This window comes from Rana temporaria, chromosome 3 (assembly GCF_905171775.1).
Source record: "Rana temporaria chromosome 3, aRanTem1.1, whole genome shotgun sequence".
NCBI lineage: Eukaryota > Metazoa > Chordata > Amphibia > Anura > Ranidae > Rana > Rana temporaria.
Window position 1 is genome coordinate 36542885 of NC_053491.1, and position 7209 is coordinate 36550093.

General features: G+C 31.8%; 1 long non-coding RNA gene across 1 annotated transcript in view; it reads left to right on the forward strand.

Moving 5' to 3' along the window:
* Positions 1 to 4345, forward strand: part of LOC120931190 — a 7469-nt gene extending 3124 nt beyond the window's left edge. The window contains exon 2 of the long non-coding RNA XR_005747839.1: positions 4181 to 4345. This is a non-coding gene — a long non-coding RNA (uncharacterized LOC120931190). The remainder of the gene's footprint in view (positions 1 to 4180) is intronic.
* Positions 4346 to 7209: the final 2864 nt, after the last annotated feature.

Genomic DNA, 7209 nt, shown 5'->3' on the forward strand with positions numbered 1-7209 from the left:
AACGTTATAAATGTTTTGTTAAAAAAAAAATAAAATAATAATATATTTTCTTATTTATTTTTATTTATTTTATTACTTTTTACACTGAAAAAAAATGTATCACTTTTATTCCTATTATAAGGAATGTAAACATCCCTTGTACTAGAAAAAAGCATGACAGGCAATAATGTAGATGCCAAACAGCTTTAAAAATGAATTCCATATATGCACAATGTATAGTAAGCATGCACATGCTGCATACCCACTGCTCACACAAAGGCTGGTGCACGTGATCATTACACATTCAACAGGTGGGAAAAAAAATATATATATTACATTTACTTATCACAAAGTATAGGTTTTGCGCTTATACTGTATTCCCTAATCTGGGGGCAAACATATGTCAGTGTACAACATACAGCTGGCTACCTGTATATAGTAATGTGTGTTTAGTGTCTTACACTTGCAGCACATTGATATCGCAGAGAAAATAAATGCAAAATAGTATAAAAGTATCCCCTTGTTTGATTGTTAAACTCAAGCATAAATGTTAGCAAACAAAATTAGACACACATACGTCAACAAAATACATAATATTATAAATGTCTAGTTAATTAATTTTTTTTAAGTAACATAAGCAATAATGTAGATGCCAAAGAGCTTTAAAAATAATTTCCATACATGCACAATGTATTGTAAGCATGCACATGCTGCATACCCACTGCTCACACAAAGGTTGGTGCGTGTGAGCATTACACATTCAACAGGTGAGGGAAAAAAAAAGTAAGAAAAAAAAAAAATATATATATATATATATATATATATATATATATATATATATATATATATATATATATATATATATATATATATATATATATTACATTTACTTCTAACAAAGTATAGGGTTTGCTCTTATGCTGTATTCCCAGACCTGGTGGCAAACAGTGTACAACATGCAGCTGGCTACCTGTAAATAGTAATGTGTGTTTAGTGTCTTACACTTGCAGCACATTGATATAGCAGAGACAATTAAATGCAAAATATTACACATGTATCCCCTTGTTTGATTGTTAAGCTCAAGCATAAATGTTAGCAAGCAAAACCATACACACATAAATTACATAACATAAGTACATAACATTATAAATATTTGGTAAAAAATAAAATAATTTAAGCAAGAATGTAGATGCCAAACAGCTTTAAAAATGAATTCTGTATATATACAATGTATAGTAAGCATGCACATGCTGCATACCCACTGCTCACACAAAGGCTGGAGCATGTGATCATTACACATTCAACAGGTGGGGGCAAAAAGTAAAAAAAAAAAGAAAGTAAAAAATATATATATAAAAAAATATATCTAGATCTATCTATCTATCTATCTATCTATCTATCTATCTATCTATCTATCTATCTATCTATCTATCTATCTATCTATCTATCTATCTATCTATCTATCTATCTATCTATCTATCTACCTATCTATCTATCTATCTATCTATCTATCTATCTATCTATCTATCTATCTATCTATCTATCTATCTATCTATCTATACACACACAGGCATACCCCACTTTTAAGGGTATGGGGTTTATTTACTAAAGCTAGAAAGTGCAAAATCTGTATATATATATATATATATATATATATATATATATATATATATATATATATATATATACCTGAAGTGTATTTATCTTTTTTCATCCTTTCAAAAAGATAAGGCATTGTGTAGACAATCGGTGAACTTTTCATCTTCCAGCCATCTCTCCAGTAATGTATTGTGGTTAATAATTGAACAGGTAGATTGGTTTGGCTTTGTGCTGCTGGTTTGAATGGTAACCAGAGATTTTCATTAAGGTATTTTCAGCACCACCCTATTGAATAGATGCTCGCTTCAATTCAAACAAACTAATCAGTGAACAGTTACCCCCACTTGCATCTACAGCATCTACTTATGCTAACTCATTTTGCACTAATGGTTTTCATTGCTTTTTTTTTTTTTCATTGTATCACTTCATTTTACATCATTATATAAACATAATGTATTACTCTTTGTTAAAGATGAAAAGTTAACATATAGCGAGCTTATTGTTGTGACTGATAGTAAGTATGGGGGTATTATGGGGTATTGGTGTAATTGGAAGTAGGTTAGCAAATCTCTATTTAGGCAGTACTTAGAAATAGATATTTACAAACCCACCCAATTATACCCCATAACATATAACCCCACACTTATGTCTGTCTATAATATTTTTTTTCTTTGTCATATTTCTTTAAAAACAGTGCACATGGTTCTTTTTTAGTTCTACACAAGTGTCAATCATAAAACATCCACATTCAGCACCACATCTCTGGACAGCGCTCACAAGTAAATGCTCCTTGGGTTATACTGAACACTCTATAGTGAAATTCTGCCAACTGGTATATCTCTGTGTGTTCTGGTACTAAAACTCCGACCATTCATCATAAGCCAAAGACTTTATAATGTCTGCCAGAGAGCTGGGAGGGCATGATGTGACTTGTAGTTCAACAGAAGTCCGAGTGCTATGGTTTGCCTATCAGCAATACACTACTACAATACAAAAAATGTACCCAATTTATAATGTGTGAATCTCTTATGAGTAGTGAGGGAACCCTTCTCCAACACTGTTATAGACTTGTAAACGATATAGTATTTGGTATCATTAACATTCTAATGTTTTAGGTAAATAACAAAGCATTTTATATACTTAGCGATATCTTATATCGCTATATATCATATATAAAAACAATATCGGGGTATTGTAAAAAAATAAAAATGAAACAATTTTTTTAAAGTTTTTCAATTCCTTTAAAATGTATAGTATAGTTTTACCTGTTATGAATAGTAACATTTGACTTCTCATATCATGATCAGTAGTGTAGTACATGCATGCTGATCTCACCATTGTATATTATAGAATACCATATGAAGAACGCTGGAAATTGAGAAATAAATAAAAAATTAGATGTGCAGTGCAACTACATTGTACATCTCATTATGCTGATTCATTGGAGTGATTCAATGGAGCCAATCAACATCCATTGTTCTAGAATTTAAAAAATTCTGACAAAACAAACATAAAGTTAGTGAAAATGCTAGCTTATGTCCCAATTTATTTTATTTGCAGGAGGTAAATATTTTCATTTAAGCCCCCTTCTCCCTTTATCATGCTAGATTTCGCATACAGCTACTTACAGCTGAACAATATACAACTTTTCTCCCCTTTTCTTTCAAAAGGCAAATTGCAATGTAAATTCAGTGCAATAAGCCAGGTTATTTAAACATTGTTGTTCCATGTGAAAGCCATGATGGTGATCATTCTCTAATATATTTCTTTTTGCTTGTGAAAACGTGATCGGTTATTCCCTAAGAGCGAAGGTTTATTCCAAAGAATAGTAGACGTATGTTGTTCTTTTTTTTTTTTCTTTTATGGGGGAAATTTAACCTCAGACTTGCATAATAATACATAAAATACACCCAAAGTTCGACATACCTTTTTTTTTTGCTGTCTAACGAGACACATCCTTATAAGAATGAATATTGTCCTTGTATCCAGTAAGCTAAAATTACAAAAGATATTTAAGTTGATGTAAAATTTGTCAATTGATTTTCTTTTGCTCCCCACTGAGCTACTTAGCTACCTCCACCATCATGTTAAAAAAAAAGTACCTCTATTAGAGTTGCTTACCCAAGATAGTGTTTCTTGGCAGACATGTGCAGGGTTGTAGTAGTTTGTAATCATGCTGAGATGCCACTGACGTCAAAATCACCTGCTAATAATAATGTGATGTGCTGGATCATAACCTAATATGCACAATCCTAATACAATTAGCATGAATACATAATCTCAGGAGAAGGACAGGGAGAGACTACATGTAACACATTTTTTTTACGCATAAAACTTTAATGAAACAGTTGACACAATTTAATCTGGCAGCTTTCATTTTTTTTAAACTAATTCATATGGACAAAAAGAATAATAATGATCTTCTGTTAATTTTTATCAAACGAATTTCATTAGGTGATGGTAACTATCTAGCAGGCAAGAATTGTTCGCCCTTAGAGATAGTCCTTCTTTTACAATGTCTGTATTATCAAAACATTTATTACAATTCCCAGGACGCCACAACGTGACTCAACATACCAGTGTATTCATTCTACCTTTACAGATTTTTCTAGGCTGAGCGCAAAGACACTGCCCAAGAGAAAAACATCTAGCAAGAATAAGATGAGAGACTGTCAAGAGAAGAAATGACAACCTGTTTTCTTTGGAGAAAACACTTCTAAGGTCTGTGCTCTTTTAACAGCTACTTATGAAAGTTAAACTAAAAAAATACAAAAAATACAAACTCTGCAATATGTTTGTACATGTGAATTTTTTACACGCTCATACACAGATAAGTATCATTTCAAACACATACACACAGCCCATTTGGAAGGTCTCATTGGCTATGTCAATGAAAATAGTCATTCTTGATTTAATTTCCTTTAGAGAAAATAGAAGTTGGAATCAATAAACTGTGGTATTATACTCACTATACGAATGGAATAAAGAAAATAATGGATGGAAAAGGAAAATTAATGACTCATACTTGTATTTGAGACCTCATATTGAGACCTCACTTGTAAGGTCTCATTGGCTATGGCAAGAAAAATGTTCATTCTTGATCTAGTTTCATTTGAAGCCACTATATAAATTAGGCAAAATAATAAAAAAAAAAAATGAAAGGAAGGAAAAGGAGATTTAAAGACTCATACACATATTTAAGATCTCACTTTGAGACCTTACTCCTACTTAAGACCTCACACGGAAGGGCTCATTGACTATGCCAATAAAAATGTTTATTCTTGATCTAGTTTCCTTTAGGTAAAGATAATGTGGAAATTGGAATCAATAAACGGTGGTATTCAAGTCACTATACAAATGAAACAAAAGAAAAAATGAAAGGAAGGAAAAAAGAGAGTTAAAAACTCATACTCATATTTCAGATCTCATTTTGAGACCTCACTCATATTTAAGACCACACTTGGAAGTTTTCATTGGCTATGCCAATAAAAATGTTCATTCTTGATCTAGTTTCCTTTGAAGTCACTATATAAATTAAGCAAAATAAAAAATAAAAATGAAAGGAAGGAAAAGGAGATTTAAAGACTCATACTCAAATTTAAGATCTCACTTTGAGACCTCAATCATAATAAAGACCTCACTTGGAAGGGCTCATTGGCTATGCCAATAAAAATGTTAATTCTTGATCTAGTTTACCTTAAATTCACTATACAATTGAAGCAAAAAAAAAATGAAAGGAAGGAAAAGGAGATTTAAAGACTCATACTCTTATTGAAGACCTCACTCATATTTGAGACCTCACTTGGAAGGTCTCATTGGCTGTGACAATGAAAATATTAATTGTTGATGTTGTTTCCTTTAGATAAAGGAAATGTGGAAATTGGAATTAATAAACGGTGGTATTCAAGTCACTATACAAATGAAACAAAAGAAAAAATGAAAGAAAGGGAAAGGAGAATTAAAGACTCAAACTTATATTTCAGATCTCACTTTGAGACCTCACTCATATTTAAGACATCACTTGGAAGGTCTCATTGGCTATGCCAATAAAAATAAATAAAAATGTTCATCCTTGATCTAGTTTCCTTTAAAGTCACTATACAAATGAAGCAAAAAAAAAAAAGAAAGGAAGGAAAAGGAGATTTAAAGACTCACACTCTTATTGAAGACCTCACTCGTATTTGAGACCTCACTTGGAAGGTCTCATTGGCTGTGACAATGAAAATGTTCATTGTTGATGTTGTTTCCTTTAGGTAAAGATAATGTGGAAATTGGAATCAATAAACTGTGGTACAAAAGAAAACATGAACGAAAGGGAAAGGAGAATTAAAGACTCATGCTTATATTTAAGACCTCACTTTGAGACCTCACTCATATATAAGATCTCGCTTGGCAGGTCTCATTGGCTATGACAATGAAAATGTTAATTCTTGATGTAGTTTTCTTTAAATAAAGATAAGGTGGAAGTTGGAAGCAATAAACTTCAATATTAAAGTCAATATACAAATGAAGCAAAGGGAAAAAAATTGAAAGGAAGGAAAAGGAAAATTAAAGACACATACTTGTATCTGAAACCTCACTTTGAGACCTCACTCAAATTTGAGAGTTCGTCTGGAAGGTCTCATTGGCTATACCAATGAAAACGTCCATTCTTGATCTATAGTTTCCTTAAACTAATGATAAAGTGGAAGTTAGAATGAATGAACTGTGGTATTAAAGTCACTATACAAATGGAATAAAGAAAAATAAAATAAAAGGAAGGAAAATAAAATATAAAGTACAACAACCTACACTATACAATTCATCAGCTGAATGTGAACACAGAAGGAAATGCATATTATTATTATTTTTTCTATTTTAAAAACCTCCTATACTACATTCATTATAAACAGCTGGTGACAAATACAATGAGAAATGAACAGCTAAGGCCAATTGTTACTAGAATTTGCTTTTACAATCCTGCGGTTTATTTTAAAATGGTTTCTTTTATCATTAGGTGATTTTTTTTTAAGGAATGATCTTTATCCTGTGTTTGCTTCTCACTAGCTTGCCAGGTTTGGTTGGTTGTCTATGACAAAGACAAATTTCCTAGGCCAATGTAGAATTTACTTCCTTGATGGGATGATGGTCATAATAAATGCTGGAAGTTGTAAACTAAACAAGTTATGGTGTGCCTACTTTACAAATGTAATTTAATGACATTTTTCATTTTACAGATTTTTAGTGAGGCCGAGAGGATACTAGTTGGCTATCTATGACAGGGACATATTTACTAGGCAAAACTATGACCCTTCTAAAGACTTTGGGTAATACAATAAAGACAGGAAGTTTATAACTAGATGAATTTTTTTGTGTCAACATAACACAAAAGTTTTCAGGCTAAGGGCAAAAATTGATATTGTCTCATATAGCCAAGTTAGTCTAAAACAGGGACATGCAATTAGTGGACCTCCAGATGTGGCAAAACTACCCATCATGCCTCTGCCTTTGGGTGCATGCTTGTGGCTGTCAGAGTCTTGCTATGCCTCATGGGACTTGTAGTTCTGCAACAGCTGGAGGTCCGCTAATTGCATATCCCTGGTCTAAACTAATATAATACAATTTAAAAAAAACACTTTGTTTAATCTTTAT